Source organism: Astyanax mexicanus, chromosome 15, assembly GCF_023375975.1.
Source record: "Astyanax mexicanus isolate ESR-SI-001 chromosome 15, AstMex3_surface, whole genome shotgun sequence".
In the NCBI taxonomy this organism is placed as follows: domain Eukaryota; kingdom Metazoa; phylum Chordata; class Actinopteri; order Characiformes; family Acestrorhamphidae; genus Astyanax; species Astyanax mexicanus.
In genome coordinates, this window is record NC_064422.1 from 14,602,501 (window position 1) to 14,621,052 (window position 18,552).

The 18,552-nt window shown below is 42.1% G+C and overlaps 2 protein-coding genes and 1 long non-coding RNA gene across 11 annotated transcripts in view; 2 read left to right on the forward strand and 1 right to left on the reverse strand.

The window, feature by feature from the left end:
- sdk2b (sidekick cell adhesion molecule 2b) overlaps positions 1–18,552 on the reverse strand; it is a 537,061-nt gene that overhangs the window by 426,627 nt on the left and 91,882 nt on the right. The gene's annotated exons all lie outside the window — the stretch shown is intronic.
- The window catches only part of rpl38 (ribosomal protein L38), an 888,922-nt gene that overhangs the window by 385,445 nt on the left and 484,925 nt on the right, over positions 1–18,552 (forward strand). The window lies entirely within an intron of this gene.
- LOC125781169 (uncharacterized) lies at positions 8,539–14,004 on the forward strand. The gene is made up of 2 exons (XR_007424306.1): positions 8,539–8,695; positions 13,688–14,004. It is a non-coding gene; the product is annotated as an uncharacterized LOC125781169 (long non-coding RNA).

Below are 18,552 nucleotides of genomic sequence, written 5' to 3' on the forward strand. Positions count from 1 at the left end.
TGGCTGTTGGAGGTGGTGGGGTGGTGGTAATGATGAAATGGGTGGTTATTGTTGGAGGTGATGATGAAATGGGTGGTGATTGTTGGAGGTGGTGATGAAATGGTTGGTGGTTGTTGGAGGTGGTGGGATGGTGGTTGTTGGAGGTGGTGGGGTGGTGGTGATGATGAAATGGGTGGTGGTTGTTGGAGGTGCTGAGGTGGTGGTTGTTGGAAGTGGTGGGGTGGTGGTGATGATGAAATGGGTGGTGATTGTGGGGTGGTGGTGATTGTGGAGATGGCTTTGGTATAGGTGGTGACTGGTGGTGACCAGTGGTGGTGTTGGCGATGAGGGAATATGTTGTAGTTGGTAGAGGTTGTAAAGAGGTGGTGGTTGGTGAAAGTGATGGGGTGAAGTGGTGAGGGCATGGGTGGGGGATGGTAGAGGTGGTGAAGAGGTGGTGGTTGGTGAAAGTGATGGTGTGAAGTGGTGAGGGCATGGGTGGGGAATGGTAGAGGTGGTGAAGAGGTGGTGTTGATGGGATGGGTGGTGGGTGTGGAAGGTGGTAGTGGTGATGGTGGCGGTGAGGGAATATGTTATAGTTGGTAGAGGTGGTGATGAAGGGATGTGTGGGGGTGGTAATGAGGGGATGGGTGGTGATAGATGAAGCTGGTGGGGTTGTGAGGGAATGGTTGGTGGTTGTTGGAGGTGGTGAGCAGTGGTGGGGTAGTGGTGGTGGCTGGTGAAAGTGGTGGGTATTGGCCAGGTGGTGGGGTGGTGAAGGTGGTGGTTAGTGAAGGTGTTGTGGTTGTGGTGGTTGGCAGAAGTGAAATTGGTGGGTAATTCTGCATTTCTACAGAAACATCTTACTCAAAAAAATCAAACCACATTTCATGGTGGAAACTTGTGTAGCAGGTGCGATATTATAATAATTCAAATATATTAATATTTACAATATCGTATCGTATCACCAAAGTTGTTCAATATCGTGCATGATATTTTAAATTATCATATTAATATATTATAAATATAAAAAAATATTGTGATATTATTTTAGGGCCATATCGCCCACCCCTATTGCCCAGCCCTAACCTTGACCTGCCTCTGGTTAAACAGATCACTTTACTGTCTGAATCTGCTGCTGTGTCATTCTGAGAGTGGGCATTCTTAAAGCTTCCACTCACACACACACACACACACACACACACACACACACACAAACACACACGCATCGTTTTCTCCTAGTCCTTTGTAATCCACACATACACTGATGTCATCCAGCCATACACAGCTTACATTCTCGACTGTCACTAAACACAATCTCTCAGTGTGTGTGTGTATGTGTGTGTGTGTGTGTGTGTGTGTGTGTGTGTGTGTGCGTGTTAGTGTGTGTAATTTATGTGGCTACTTCTAAGTATAGGATTGCTGGCCACTATGGAGAGACAGTATGTATGTCTGGATGCAGTATAATAAACATAGTTCAAGTGGTTGTGTGAGTGTGTGTGTTGTTTGAGAGTGTGTGTATGTGTGAGTGTGTGTGTGTGTGTGTGTGTGTGCGCAGGCACTCATTAGACTGTAATCTGAGGCGGGTCAGGCTGCTGTCAGGAAAGGGACGCTTCTCTGCCTCTCCAAGACAAAATCACCATAATGAACACATGCTCACACACACACACACACACACACACACACACACACACACTGCTGCATCTGTCTAACTTCACTCTGTTTGTGTACCTCCTGTGATGGTGAGTAAGGGCGGTGGCTGTGATGGTAGGTTCGGTGTGTGTCTATGTGTGTGTGTGTGTGTGTTTGTGTGTGATGGTAGGTTCGGTGTGTGTCTATGTGTGTGTGTGTTTGTGTTTGTGTGTGTGGGTGTGTGTGTAGGTAGGTGAGTCAGAGGCATCAACTTGTTGCCCTGCGGTCATACACAAACACACACACACACACACACACACACACACACTGTGACATTATATACTGCAGTGGGACAACACCACAGTGAACTGTAGCAGTTGTCGTACCACAGTTACACATCAGTTACCAAGGCTACACTACTTCCACTGTTTTCACTGTTACACTACTCCTGGTGCTATCGCACAACTACAGCCATATTCACTGTTACCCTACTCCTGTTACTAAAGATACATGTTTACATCAATTTCCACTGTTACACTTCACCCATTTCCACTGTTACACCACAACCATTTCCACTGTTACACTTCACTTATTTCCACTGTTACACTTCACCCATTTCCACTGTTACACCACAACCATTTCCACTGTTACACTTCACTTATTTCCACTGTTACACTTTACCTATTTCCACTGTTACACTTCACTTATTTTCACTGTTACACTTCACTTATTTCCACCGTTACACTTTACCTATTTCCACTGTTACACTTCACTTATTTCCACTGTTACACTTCACTTATTTTCACTGTTACGCTTCACTCATTTCCACTGTTACACGTCACTCATTTCCACTGTTACACTTTACCCATTTCCACTGTTACACTTCACTCATTTCCACTGTTACACTTCACTCATTTCCACTGTTACACTTCACTTATTTCCACTGTTACACTTCACTTATTTCCACTGTTACATTTTACTTATTTCCACTGTTACACTTCACTTATTTCCACTGTTACACTTCACTTATTTCCACTGTTACACTTCATTTATTTCCACTGTTACACTTCACTTATTTCCACTGTTACACTTCACTTATTTCCACTGTTACACTTCATTTATTTCCACTGTTACACTTAACCCATTTCCACTGTTACACTTCACTCATTTCCACTGTTACACTTCACTCATTTCCACAGTTACACTTCACTCATTTCCACTGTTACACTTCACTTATTTCCACTGTTACACTTCACTCATTTCCACTGTTACACTTCACTCATTTCCACAGTTACACTTCACTCATTTCCACTGTTACACTTTACCCATTTCCACTGTTACACTTCACTCATTTCCACTGTTACACTTTACCCATTTCCACTGTTACACTTCACTCATTTCCACTGTTACACTTCACTCATTTCCACTGTTACACTTCACTCATTTCCACTGTTACACTTTACCCATTTCCACTGTTACACTTCACTCATTTCCACTGTTACACTTCACTCATTTCCACTGTTACACTTTACCCATTTCCACTGTTACACTTCACCCATTTCCACTGTTACACTTCACTTATTTCCATTGTTACACTTTACCCATTTCCACTGTTACACTTCACTTATTTCCACTGTTACACTTCACTTATTTCCACTGTTACACTTCACTTATTTCCACTGTTACACCTTACCCATGTCCACTGTTACACTTCACTTGTTTCCACTGTTACACTTTACCCATTTCCACTATTACACTTTACCCATTTCCACTGTTACACTTCACTCATTTCCACTGTTACACTTTACCCATTTCCACTGTTACACTTCACTTATTTCCACTGTTACACTTTACCCATTTCCACTGTTACACTTTACCCATTTCCACTGTTACACTTCACTTATTTCCACTGTTACACTTTACCCATTTCCACTGTTACACTTTACCCAATTCCACTGTTACACCACAACCATTTCCACTGTACACTTCACTTATTTCCACTGTTACACTTCACTTATTTCCACTGTTACGCTTCACTCATTTCTACTATTACATTACATCCATTTCCACTGTTAAACTCTAACCATTTCTGCCTTCACACTCACAGAGCAAACTGTAACATGTGAAAAAAGTGGTAAAATTGAAGTGAAATTGAAGAAAAATTGAAGTGTCCTGTGTTTTTTTTTGAGAATATGCTGCAAATGTCAAAAGACACTGAAGACTCTCTCACTGCTGAGAGAAATCATTTATTATAATGTGACTATGGGTCTATAATTTATGAACAGCACTGTATGATAATAGAACACAGTGAAGTGCAGAACTGAATCACTTGGAATGGAAATCAATAGATGTAAATCATTATGTAATTAAATGCACATAATAGACTCTAGCAAGAGCTAACACACTACTTACAGTATTCAGTGTTTGTGCGTGCGTGCATGTGTGTGTGTGTGTGTGTGTGTGTGTGTGTGTGAGACCCTATAAAACCAGGGCACAGCGAGAACAAATGACCGGCTGACCCTAAACGAGTAAACAGAAGGAGAGCGGTCTGAGGGCAGCATTGATGACCACAGCTAAATAACCCTGCACTTAATTACACAGATCAATAAAAATAAATAAATAATCAAACACATAAACAGAATTTAAGTTATTACTGAGTTTAAAATTACAATTAGAGATGAGGGGTGAGAGAAACGATGAAATTATAAAAAAAAAAATAAACACAAAGAAAGAGAAAGAGAGATAGAGAGAGAGAGCATTGCTTATGCATGACCGAGCAGTGATAATCAGAGATTAATTGAGGACACACACACACACACACATACACACATATTTTCACCTCATAGTCAGTTAGCTCGGTCTCATTAGACTGAGGAACATCATGGATGCCAGAGCAATTACAGTACAGTTACAGTTCTACAGAGCTCCAGATCTGAACTGTTCCCCTCATAAACCCAAAACCCGCCCCCATCAGGATATTAATCATAACAAATTATGATAATGGAAATATTTGTTTTTATATTGAACCATTAAAAAAAGTTTTAATCAATGTAGGAAGGCTTGATATTCATCCATCTATTCATTTTTCAAATCTTCTAGTGACAGTGGGTGTCTCACTTCTATGTTATTCTTCCACCTCTGTTGACCCGCGTCACTACAATCCCCATAATGCACCTCTTCTAAGGGCTGTGTCACATGCCACATGTTTGCACGCTTCTTTTTTGGTCTGTTTCAGCTGTGACTCACTAGTTTAATTTGAGTCATCTAGAATTGTCTATTTTTAAAGCCGTCTGCTTGTGCATCACTTTGCGAAGTATTGCCAACATCTGTTGCATACTGAAGGTCATATGACTGTCTGTTTGTTTTTGGTTGTTTCTCATTGGTTCTCTCCCTTTTGGATTTGTCCTTGTTGGATTTCGGTTTGTTTGATTCTCTGGTTTTTGGACTCTCTGCTGTTCATGGTTTTCAATTACGATTTTGCTGGCTTTTTACTGTTTAAAGCTTGTTTGGTCCAAAAACGACCATTTTTAATACCTTTTTTTATCTGTAAGCATCTGACTAGACTGTTAAGTGTTACAGTGGATCTGAAGCCTTATGGAAGTTCACCTAACAGTCAACTAAATGTAGATTTAATGCAACTGAATTCTTATTTGAGTATGAATGATTTTCTGTTGAACGTAACCCTACATCCTACAGTAACCCTCACCCTAACTCTATATCCTATATCAGGGGTGTCCAAACTTTTATAGTTGGGGGCCAGAAGGAGAAATATATTTGAAGTCACGGGCCAAAGACTCTGTAATAAAACAAATAATGAAATATACCACTTTAAATAATACTTTTACCTGATTACTTTCATTTAGACACCATTTTACTTGACTTACTATCTTTATCTGTGACACTGCTGTGTAAATTCTCTCCACTTTTAGACTCTTTGGCCCGTTTTTCTGTGCTAGAAATGTGCACCCTCTCCGCTTTTAGACTCCGCTCTTTGGCCTGTTTCTGACATCTAGCATTCAAACTTTGAATCTCACATTATAAAAACCTGCTTAACAGCGGCCCAACTTTCATTCTATTTCTAAAATACCTCGCGGGCCGCTCCAAAACAGGAAACCGGCCGCAAATGGCCCGCGGGCCGTAGTTTGGACACCCCTGTCCTATATCCTAACCTTAACTTTTAAGAGTTGGGTTTAGGTTTATATATGTAAGTTACAAGTTAGAGTGAGATTTTATGGTCGATTCAGGGTTTAGGTTAAGACTAGAATTAGGGTTAGCTGTAGGTGTAGATTCTATTGAGAGTCATTTACATTCATGCATTTAATTTAGGTAAGCATCTATGAAGCATCCACAAAAGACCATCTAAATAAAGTGATACCAAACATAGATGCAATAATTTGCTTGATTTCCAGTCTTGTTGCTTTCATTGAAGTGTGTTTAGTCCAAATTGCAGCTCATCAGCCTGAAATATCACTCCTTTATGTTATTTTAGAAAGGTTAGGAAATATTTTTAATCACACGGCCCAGCCCCACTTCAGAGTAAACAAGCAAAGTGAAGCCGAGCAAGCACTGAAGCCCCATCACCCAGGGGAACGAATATTAGCATAATCTGTTTTAAATACAGACACTCCGTCACCCACGCACAAATAAACAATAAAGGAGTAAACAATTAAAGAGTTTTCAGATCCTCTGTGGGATTAATCTGCTTTAAAATGGGAAGTTTAAAATAAATCCCCACTACAAAGATTTAATAAAAGAGTTAAGGAGAATGAATACCACACAAAAAGAACAATAATTAGAACTAAAGATAACAAACGACTTGCAGATTATGTGATTATACGTTGGTGATTAACTGGCATTTGGGAAATTTAAAGTGATTGGCCCGTTCGCAATTAAAGAGTCCATGGCGCTCTAATTTCTGCTTTTGGAGCCCATAAAAGCTCACATTTCTAGGTTTAGAATCTTTTTAGAATTAATTTTTGAGACTAAAGTCCATGTCCCATGAGTTTGGAAAACCTTTTAAAGTTTAGAAACAACATAGCCCATATTTTTAGGTTTGGGCTACACACAAATTTCTTGGGTTGGAACCAATACACCACTCATTTTTGGGGTCTAGAGACTAGAGAACACATATTTCTTTGTTTGAAATCTGTAAAGCTCATATTTTTGGCTTTGGAGCCAGTATAGTCCATATTTCTAGATTGGAAGTTCAAATAGTCCACATTTTTGGGTTGGGGGAACACACAATTCTGAGTTTGAAACCAATATACCACTAATTTTGGGGGGGTCTGGAGCCCATGTAGCTCATAATTTTGGCTTTGGAGTCAATATAGTACTCAGTGCTGGGTTTGGTTTTTAGGTTTAGAGCACATATAGTGCAAATTGTAATGTTTGGAACCAGAATAATATTCGTTTTAGGGGAGTCTGGAGAACAGAGAACACATATTTCTGTGTTTGGAGTCCATATAGCTCATACCTTTGGCTTTGGAGCCAATATTGTCCACATTGCTGGGTTTGAATCCCATGTAGTATACATTTCTGAGTTTGGAACCAATATAAAATGTAACATTTACGGGGATCCTGGAGCTCAAAACACATATTTCTCTGTTTGGAGCCCATATAGCTCATACTTTTTGGCTTTGCCAACATAGTCCACATTTCTGGGTTTGGAGCACATATAGTGCAAATTCATATGTTTGGAGCTAAAATAATACACATTTTGGGGGGTGTCTAGAGACCATATAGCTCAATTTTTTGTCTTTGAAAGCAATATAGTCCACATTTTCTGGTTTGGAGCCCATAGAGCACACATTTCTGAGTTTGGAACCGATATAACACACATTTTAAGGGGGGAGGGGGGTCTGAAGCCCAGATAACATATATATTTGTATGTTTGGAGCCCACATTGTTTATATTTTTTTGCTTTAGAGCAAATATACTGCACATGTATTGATTTGGAGCCCATAGAGCACACATATCTGGGTTTGTAGTACAAATAATACACTTTAGTTCCCATTTGGAAGCTTTAAATTTTGGGTTTGGTGCCAATATAGTCCACATTTCTGGGTTTGGTGCCATTATAGTCCACATTTCTGGGTTTGGTGCCAATATAGTCCACATTTCTGGGTTTGGTGCCATTATAGTAAACATTTCTGGGTTTGGTGCCAATGTAGTCCACATTTCAGGGTTTGAAATATATAATACACACCTTTGTTCCAATTCGGAGCCTTTAAATGTTACAATTCTTGGTTTGGAGCTGAAATAACACACATTGTTTTTCTGCTTTGGCTGCCCATAAGCCATATTTATGTGTTTCGAGGACATACACCACACATTTCTGGTGTTTTGAGCCCAAGCATCCCTCTGGGCTCTAGGGATTTGAAGCACAGAGAGAAAAAAGGGCATAGTCTGGGCATGATGGCCTTAACACTGCCTATAAAATAACAACACGGCGCAGTTAGCTGTCTTGGCTGATTGTGAGGAAAAGGGAAACTGGGGAAATTTGATTTTTCGCTGATCTATTGCAGCAGTTATCCAACAGATGGCTGTGCGGAGGTCGAGTGGAATGGCAGGTGATAATATCGTCAGTAATTAAACTGCTTTAGACCGAATCGATTCAAATCTGTTTCTCCCTGCTGAACACAGTCCAATTTAAACAGTCAGAACAGCTCAGTTTCCCTTGCTGAGCCTCTTCCTGAACAATAACACAGCCTGAACTACACCTGTCTGCACACACATCTATCTACAAAATGTATTATTTAACTCTCACACTGATTTTACCCTCTTATTACACTGTATATTTCTGCTGGTTTGAATATTTAACACTGTGTGTCACGTCTGGTGCTGTTAGCTCCTCTGTCCCTTCCACACCCAGCTCTAACGGAGGTTCTCAGGTTAACAACTACACTACCCAGAATGCACCACCCGCTGACATCACGCACTCACCTGATCACGTGACACCTCACCTGCTTCCACCAGGAAGCCCCGAATACTGATTACTGGCACTATAAAGGTGCACGCCAAACAGACTTCATCGCCGCGTATTGTAGGTTATCCTCATACAAAGCGTTACTTATCTCTTGTCTCAGTTTACTTTGTGTATGACCTTGCTTTTTGTTTCCCGACGCCGATTTTTGCCTCTGCCTTTGATATTGGATTGTTTGTGTATGACCTGGACTGTACTTTCACCACCGCCTTTTGGATTATCTCTGATACTGGATTGCTTGTGTATGAACTCTGGACTGTCTCTCGTTTATGGTATGGTTTTGTCTTCATTGCTCTGTCTACTGGTGATCAACCTTATTTCTGTATCGACCCTGATTATATCTGTTTATTATCATAATAAACATACTTTATTTTTATCAGTATCTGCGCTTGTCTGCTATTCTGTTCAGACCATGACAGAATACGCGGCCGAACTAAATCAGATAGCAGATACTGAGGCTATTAGATCTGGTTTAGCCAACCAGGGGAGGCTACTCGGTCAGCACCAGCAAACGCTCGCTGGTGTGACCCAAGCTGTTTCTGAGCTAGCCCGCCAGCAAACCACGCAGCAGCAACAACTAGCTGAGCTGCTAGCTCACCTCAGAGGCGTAACTGAGCCTAGCCCTAGCCCGTTAGCTGCCCCCAGTATGCCCAACGCTAACTCTTCTGTGCCTGGATTTTCTCTGTCTCTAAACCGGAGTTGTTTGATGGGGATCCGGAAAAATGCAGCGTTTTTCTTTTACAATGCTCCGTGTTTTTCAGTAATTCACCGCCTACAACCGATAAAGCTAAGATCGGTTTCATTATCTCACGGCTTTCTGGTAAGGCACTCGAGTGGGCTACAGCTATTTGGGAAGACCTTTCTGGGGCTAGTTACACTGACTTTTTGGCTACTTTCCGCTCAGTTTTTGATCATTCGCGTTATGGACAGTCTAATGGAGAACTTTTGCTGGCTCTTAAGCAAGGTCAGAAGCCGGTGGCTTCCTACGCTCTGGACTTTCGCACTCTCGCGGCTGGTAGTGGGTGGAATAACGCTGCGTTGATCAACGTGTTTAGATGCGGACTTAATCCAGATATACAGAGGGAATTAGCCTGCAGAGATGATTCCCTGACCCTGGATCAGCTCATTTCACTGTCGATCCGGTTGGATCAACTTCTCTCGCGCCGACCCAAGATCAGTCCTCGCACTCAACACACTTCTGTGTCTCTGCCCCGCGCTCCCACTCCAGAGAAAGCTGCGCTGCCTGCCCCAGAGCCCATGGATATCCAGAAAACCCGGCTAACTCCTGAGGAGCGGCAGCGACGAATCCAGCTTCGCCTATGCCTTTATTGTGGAGAGGCCGGGCATTTCAAGGCTGAGTGTGGTCTCCTGACCCGACCTGTGAAAGCTCCAGCCCTGGGACAGCGCGTGGAGTGCTCTCCACGCGCTAACGTGGTACGTAAGCACAACACAATCCTTCGCTCTAAATGTTTTTCTTTGCCTGTTAATATTGTGTTACCTACTGGTATGCTCTCTGTCCCAGCGCTTGTAGATTCCGGGTCGGAGGGGAACTTCATCAGCCAGGACCTAGTTAAGGAGCATGGAGTGCCCACCAGAGAACTTCTACGTCCATTAGCCATCCATGCTGTTGATGGAAAGACTGTCCGCTCCAAGCCGGTTACCCTGCAGACTCTGCCCATCACTCTACAAGCCAGCGCTCTTCACTTTGAGGAACTACCACTTTTCGTGCTTCCCTGCACCGAGCATCCAGTTATCCTGGGCATGCCATGGCTGAAGACCCACGATCCCACTGTCTCCTGGCGCGATGGGGATATCACGGTTTGGTCTGCTCACTGTCATGAACATTGTTTAGCTCTGGATAGTTTAGTTATTCAGTCTACTTCTGTAGAGAGTCCTGATGTTTCTGATCCCATTGTTGTACCCCCTGAATATTCAGAGTTTTTAGAAGTGTTTAGCAAGGAAAACGCTACTAAATTACCTCCGCATCGCTCCTATGATTGTGCCATCGACCTAGTGGAGGGTGCCACCCTACCCAAAGCTAGAGTCTATCCTCTTACGTTAGATGAGGAAAAGGCTATGAATGATTATGTCACTGAAGCGTTAGCCCAGGGTTTCATTCGGCCGTCGAAGTCCCCTGTCGGGTCTGGGTTTTTCTTTGTTAAGAAAAAGGACGGGGGACTGAGACCCTGCATTGATTATAGAGGCTTGAACGCCATAACGAAAAAATTCGCTTACCCGTTGCCCCTCATTCCATGTGCTCTCGAACAGTTACGTACGGCTTCTTACTTTACCAAGCTCGATCTGCGTAGTGCGTACAATTTGATCCGCATTAGGGAGGGGGACGAGTGGAAAACCGCGTTTACCACCACCAATGGCCACTACGAGTACCTTGTTATGAGCTATGGTCTCGCTAACGCCCCCGCAGTATTTCAGTCATTTATGAATGACGTATTTAGGGATATGATTGGGAAATACGTAACCCTTTTTATTGACGACATTTTGATCTATTCCCCCGATCTCGAATCACATGTTAAGCACGTTCGTCTAGTTCTTCAGAGGTTGTTGGAAAACAATCTTTATGCTAAAGCCGAGAAATGCGAGTTCCACCTTCAGAGAGTCGCATTTCTCGGCTATGTTATCAGCTCCCAGGGAGTTCTTATGGATGACTCGAAGGTAGACGCCGTTACTAGCTGGCCTGTTCCCCAATCTATCAAAGATCTCCAACGTTTCTTAGGATTCGCCAATTTCTACAGGCGTTTCATACGCAACTTCAGTACCATAGCTGCTCCCCTTACAGCGTTAACTAAGAATGCTACCAAAATTCTTAAGTGGTCCCCTGAAGCTGACCAAGCTTTCCAAGCGTTAAAAGCCGCCTTTGTCTCTGCCCCCATTCTCACGCATCCTAATCCTGATCTGCCCTTTGTAGTCGAAGTAGATGCTTCTAATACTGGTATCGGAGCAGTTCTCTCCCAACGCAGTGGTTCACCGCCTAAACTACATCCCGTAGCCTTTTTCTCAAAGAAAATGTCACCAGCGGAGCGTAATTATGGGATAGGGGATAGGGAGCTGCTGGCTGTTAAACTAGCTCTAGAGGAGTGGCGTCACTGGCTGGAAGGTGCTGCACATCCATTCACCGTTCTTACTGATCACAAGAACCTAGAGTATCTCCGTACTGCTAAACGTCTTAACCCCCGTCAAGCTCGCTGGTCATTGTTTTTCTCCCGTTTCAATTTTTCGATCTCGTTTCGTCCAGGTAACCGTAATACTAAAGCTGATGCCTTATCCCGTGTTTTTTGTTCCCCAGACGACACATGCCACGCTTCCGAACCCGAACACATTCTGCCACCCACTGTTAAAGTAGCAGCTATTAGATGGGAACTTGATGACCTTATTCAGCAGAGTCAAGTTAACACACAACCTCCGGAGGGTTGCCCTCCTCACAAGATTTACGTACCTGAGCAGTTTCGCGATCAGCTCATTGGCTGGGCACATGCTGCCCTTACGTCCGGTCATCCAGGCGTTACACGCACGCTACAACTAATCTCAGCTCGGTACTGGTGGGAAACCATGCGAGCTGACGTCCAAACTTTCGTGGTTTCATGTTCTATCTGCGCACAATGCAAAACACCCAAAACCCTTCCAGCCGGTAAGCTATGTCCTCTACCTGTTCCAGAACGACCATGGTCACATATTGCAGTAGATTTTGTTACCGATTTACCTGAATCTGAAGGTTACACTACTGTCCTTACTGTTGTAGACAGATTTTCTAGGGGTGTTAAGTTTATCCCTTTTCCTGCTCTTCCTACTGCTCTTCAGACCGCCCAAGCTATATACACACACATTTTCAGACATTATGGGGTCCCGGAGGACATTTTGTCAGAGAGGGTTAACCAAGAGTTGGGAAAGTTTTTAAGATTGTACTGTTTTAAGCATGCGTCAGAATGGTCTCAGTATTTAATTTGGGCTGAAATAGCTCAGAATTCCCTGATTAACTCCACGTCTGGTCTCACTCCATTCCAGTGCATTCTGGGTTACCAGCCTCCGTTAGCTCCGTGGACAGCATCATCCACTGAGATCCCCGCTGTCGACGACTGGATGAAGCGGAGTGAGCAGGTGTGGGAGGAGACGCATCAGCAAATCTCGGAGGTTTTACGGAAATATAAGGAGCAGTCCGACAGACACCGTGGTACCACCCCCCAATACCAACCCGGAGACAGGGTGTGGTTGTCGACCCGGGACTTGAGGTTTGAAGGGGCCTGTAGGAAACTGCTGCCTAAGTATATTGGCCCATTTAAAGTGTTGTCTCAGGTTAATGAGGTGACTTATAAGATCGAGTTGCCGGCTCAGTACAGGGTGCATAACTCGTTCCATGTTTCTCTGCTCAAGCCTCTTGTCCCAGGTCCGCTTGCTGAGGGTGTTCCAGATGACGTGCCGCCCGCGGCAGTGGAGGGGGAGGATTCGTCTACCTATGCGGTTCGAGAGGTGTTGGATTCACGCAGGCGTGGCGGTGTGCTCCAGTACCTCATAGACTGGGAGGGTTACGGCCCTGAGGAGCGTTGCTGGGTTGCCGCCGGTGACGTGCTGGATCCTGCTCTACTGGCCGAATTTCATGACCGTCACCCTAGTAAGCCTGCTCCTCGACCCCGTGGGCGTCCCAAGCGCTCACTCTCTTCTTTGGCTCCGGTGCGTAGGGGTTCCCAGTCTCGCAACCCCCGCCTGCCCGTCACCTCTGAGGCTACGTCTGGTCCTCCCGCCGGTACTCCCTGCCCGTCGGGTGGACGTCGTCGTGGTCGTCCCCGTTCCGGCTCCGTTCCGACTCCCTTGGGGGGAGGTACTGTCACGTCTGGTGCTGTTAGCTCCTCTGTCCCTTCCACACCAAGCTCTAACGGAGGTTCTCAGGTTAACAACTACACTACCCAGAATGCACCACCCGCTGACATCACGCACTCACCTGATCACGTGACACCTCACCTGCTTCCACCAGGAAGCCCCGAATACTGATTACTGGCACTATAAAGGTGCACGCCAAACAGACTTCATCGCCGCGTATTGTAGGTTATCCTCATACAAAGCGTTACTTATCTCTTGTCTCAGTTTACTTTGTGTATGACCTTGCTTTTTGTTTCCCGACGCCGATTTTTGCCTCTGCCTTTGATATTGGATTGTTTGTGTATGACCTGGACTGTACTTTCACCACCGCCTTTTGGATTATCTCTGATACTGGATTGCTTGTGTATGAACTCTGGACTGTCTCTCGTTTATGGTATGGTTTTGTCTTCATTGCTCTGTCTACTGGTGATCAACCTTATTTCTGTATCGACCCTGATTATATCTGTTTATTATCATAATAAACATACTTTATTTTTATCAGTATCTGCGCTTGTCTGCTATTCTGTTCAGACCATGACACTGTGTATATCTAATAAGTCAGTTCTTTCTATTGTGGCACTATTTCATGGACGTTGAATGAATAGAAGGACTTTTTAAATGCTTTAAAATGAATTGGAACTAAATCCTTTTATATGACTTTCCGCAGAGTTGACCCTTGTCTGTTTTACCATCGTTGCGAAGGCGAGAACATTTATTATGTCCTTGCTTGGATAGTTTGGAACATATTATTGTGAATCCTATTCAAGAGAAACAGAATAAAAACATGCTTTGTAATTCGGCAGGTTTGTCATATTTTTACATAATCAGAGGTACAGCATTAATCTTGAATACACAGAATGAAAATTACAGTGTGTAGCCTACACAGATTTTTTTAAGACTCCACATTTTATTATAACAGAGCCAAGGCTGAAAACATCAGCCATCCTTTGTGCTCTACTGGCTTGACGTTGGCTTGCAGCGATTGGTCCATTGTAACTTTTAGACTGTGGTTAAACTCTTACAGTGTTCACCACAGTCCACAGATATCAATCAGCATGATTTTACATTAACCCTTGTGTGGTGTTCGGGTCTGTGGGACCCGTTTTCATTTTCCATCAAATGATACTAAAAAAATATATTTTCTAACTCAAACTCATTGGCATTGGGTCATTTTTTGTGAAAAACATATATCAAAACACATTTTCGATAAACACACACTGTACACCAACCCCCCCATTAACCATTTATATTACATACAGTATGTTTGGCCAAGGGCTAATAAGCATTGCTTCATTTGTAAAATTGAAACTAAACAAATTTTCTACTCATGTCTCATGTCTCATGAGTTAAATTCATTTTCTTTTACATTTTATTAAAAAACTAATAAAAAAAAGAGTAGCACTTTTTGAAAGAAATGTAACATAAGAAAGGTAAAGGGCAAATATTAACCATGTAAGCTGTTTATATTGCTTGCAATTTAGGTGAAGCAAGCATGTGTAAAGCATTTTAATGTAAAATTGCTTAATTTTGCTGAATTAAATACAAGTAACAAAGTAAACGAGAAACAAAAATATGAACACCACACAAGGGTTAAACTAAACGTTTCAGTCGCACAAAACTAGATGTAAACTTGTTCCTGTTGCGAAAGTAGAGTAGTGCAATAGAATTTATCTTTTACATTAGACAGTAGTGCTATGTGCTCATGACCAAAGATAAAAGACTATGTTCACATTACCAGGCTGAAGGGACTTAAATCAGATCTGGTTTTTTTTTTCTTGACTGTGTGAACGTGCCAAATGCTGATCTGAGCCACTTCCACATTTGGTCCCAAATCGAATACGTATCCAATCCATGGACATGCGACATGAATGTGAACAGTCAAATTGGAATTCATGCGTTTTTTTTTTTTTTGCTTTTATGCATTCGCATTAGCTCTACGTGCTTCTCTGTATTGTTTCCACACATCTCTTGGTGCAGATGTGCAGCTATAGCTGGAAAAAAAACATCAAAAAACAGCATCAAATCCTTCAGACCAACTGTTTACTGTTTCTCCACTCCAGCTAAAGAGGCTTCACATATGAGCTGCTAATGCATCTATTTTCCTTTATAAAGCTACGAGTCGTCTCCCAAATATTACGTTTTTTCTTGTTGTTGGTGAAGAAGGCGACGTTTAGACACGTATCAGTGTGATATGAATGTGAGGCAGCGTTTCAGAGATAGATTTATTTGCATTACACACAGATACAGCTCACTTACATTTGTGAATGTGAACCTTCAAGTAAGCCAAATCTGATCTGAACAAAAATTCAGATTTAAGCAATGTGGCTTGTAATGGGAATGTACAAGGGTTGGACAATGAAGCTGAAGCACCTCTCATTTTAGTGTGGGAGGTTTCATGGCTAAATTGAACCAGCCTGGTGATCAATCTTCATTAATTGCACATTACACCAGTAAGAGCAGAGTGTGAAGGTTCAATTAGCAGGGTAAGAGCACAGTTCTGCTCTAAATATTGCAATGCACTCAACATTATGGGCGATATACCAGAGGACAAATTGTTGGTGCACGTCTTGCTGGCGCATCTGTGACCAAGACAGCAAGTCTTTGTGATGTATCAAGAGCCACGGTATCCAGGGTAATGTCAGCATAACCACCAAGAAGGACCAACCACATCCAACAGGATTAACTGTGGACGCTGTAAGAGGAAGCTGTCTGAAAGGGATGTTCGGGTGCTAACCCCGGATTTTATCCAAAAAAACATAAAACCACGGCTGATCAAATCACGGCAGAATTCAATGTGCACCTCAACTCTCCTGTTTCCACCAGAACTGTCCGTAAAACCTCCCACACTAAAATGACAGGTGTTTCATTTTTTTTTTGTCCAACCCCTGTAAGTCTCAGTTTCAGCAGTGAAGAGAAGAGTTTTAATAAATTACACGTTTTAAGCAGAAAAACACTAAATATCTTGGGTTATTAATGTCCGCAATCAAATTAAAGTAAATAAATATAAATATAAATAAATGTATTCATTTTCCTCAGTGTCCCAACTTTTTTTTGACTTGCGGTTGTAATTACAAGAATGTGTTTGTATGAATGAGATGAGAGCAGAGAGAATGAACGCTGTAAATTCAGCTTTCGGCTCCGCAACCGATGCAGACCAAAACAAACAAACAAACAAACAAATAAATAAATCTCCGCCGCGGCTCATTCACACACACAGCCCGGCCTACAGAGACACACTCCACCATGTGCTCAAACACACTAATGAGATTAAACTCATCTCTTCTCCTCCCTCTCTCTCTCTCACACACACACATATCACATCACAGCACTTATGGAAGATGATGCTGACAGATCCAATAACGTCTGAAGAGTGAAATCTGTTTAATGTCTGTGTTTTTATCACACAAAGCGAGAGAGCAAGCGAGAGAGCGCACGATACAGAGGGAGAGAGTAAACAAAGAAACAGAGAGCGAGAACTGAGAGAGAGAGAGAGAGAGAGAGAGAGAGAAGTTTAAAGCTTTTACACATCTATAATTTAGGGAAAGGTTGGATATCTGAAAGAAATAGAACTTCACCTCCATCATCGTTAAGATCAGATCTCTATCTGTCAACTGATCGTCACCTGCCAGCTTCATTACTGAAAACAGACCTGAGTAGGGGTGGGCGATATGGCCCTAGAATAATATCTCGATATTTAATGGTATTTTTGTGATAATGATACTCTTGGCGATATGACAAAACACTGATTTTTATACTAGATAATACTAGATAAAGATTCTAGTAGATATATAACAGGAAACGAGAACAGTGTGATTTTTTCTTTTGCTAAAAACGGCAAAAAAGTAGTACCCTGATGTGATAATTAGGGGTGGTTGATATGGCACGACGTTTCAGGGTATAACATTGTTCACGATATTTATCACTAACCTAAACATAAAAAGGACCAGAACAACTTGTTGACTTAGAGATTAGTTTTTTTTTTTTTATATGAATAGCCTACTTCCATTCTAAAATAGCATTCCGAAATACAGCACTTTTAGCTGATGCTCCCAAAAGGCTGTACAATGTTAGCGATAATGGCAGGAAATTGCCCATGCATACAAATCACTATATATTTCCACAGAATTAATTTTAGAATCTGTTTTCCTATCTTACCTATTCATTGGTGTTTATTATTTAAATTATCGTGACTAAATTTCATGATGGCGACGTCTGGAGAATTACTTCAAGGTACTGTGTTCATAAAAAGTCTTTTTAAATAATGTACCTGTGCACTTTTATAGATCTCAGTGCCTCATTTTAAATGTCAGGGCCTCCTCTGTGTTCTTCCCGAGTAACTTTTCATTTACGTATGTCCAATTTGTAGCTCCGCCCTTTCCCCAGGTGTGCGTGTTTAGTGTGTGCTTCCTGTTTGTATTTATAGTCCTCCTGTGTCACTTTGTGCACGTCGGTCTTTGCATTTACATTCACTGTCTTAGCCCTTGTTTATTCCTTGTTTATTTCTTTGTTTATTTCCATTGTCTATTCCTTTGTTTTCCTTGCCCAGTTTAGTTTATTCAGTCTTGTTTCAGTTACTCGTTTGTTTCTTTGTTTTCCCTGTTTGTTTATGTTATTATTACCCCTCGTTTGTTTTGCTGTGTTCTTTTGTTCTTGTTAATTGTTTATTTATTTAATAAATATCCGCATTACCTGCGTTTGCGTCCGCCTCCACGTCTCCCTGCCTGCTCCACCCTGACAGTTATTGGTGTAAAAATCGCGATTTTTTTTTTTGCATGAGCAACACTATGCCCCTATAGCTAGCATTGTAAGCCTGTTGTGTGCATCAGCTAAAAGCTTCATGTTTCATTAAATTAAAACCCCAAATTCATACCGGGTTTCTCCTTAAAAACTAGAGATTCTAGTTTAATTCTAATTTAAATACATGCTATGAATAAATGTCTTTTCTTAAAAAATTATAATAACAGACAGTGTTTCTGAATTTTAAAAAGACTTTTAATAGTTTTTAGGTGGAAATGGTTCTACAGTGGAATTGAGCTGTCAGCTTTTTATTGGCTGATTGTCTGACCTGTGGTATTTGGAGAGTTTTCATT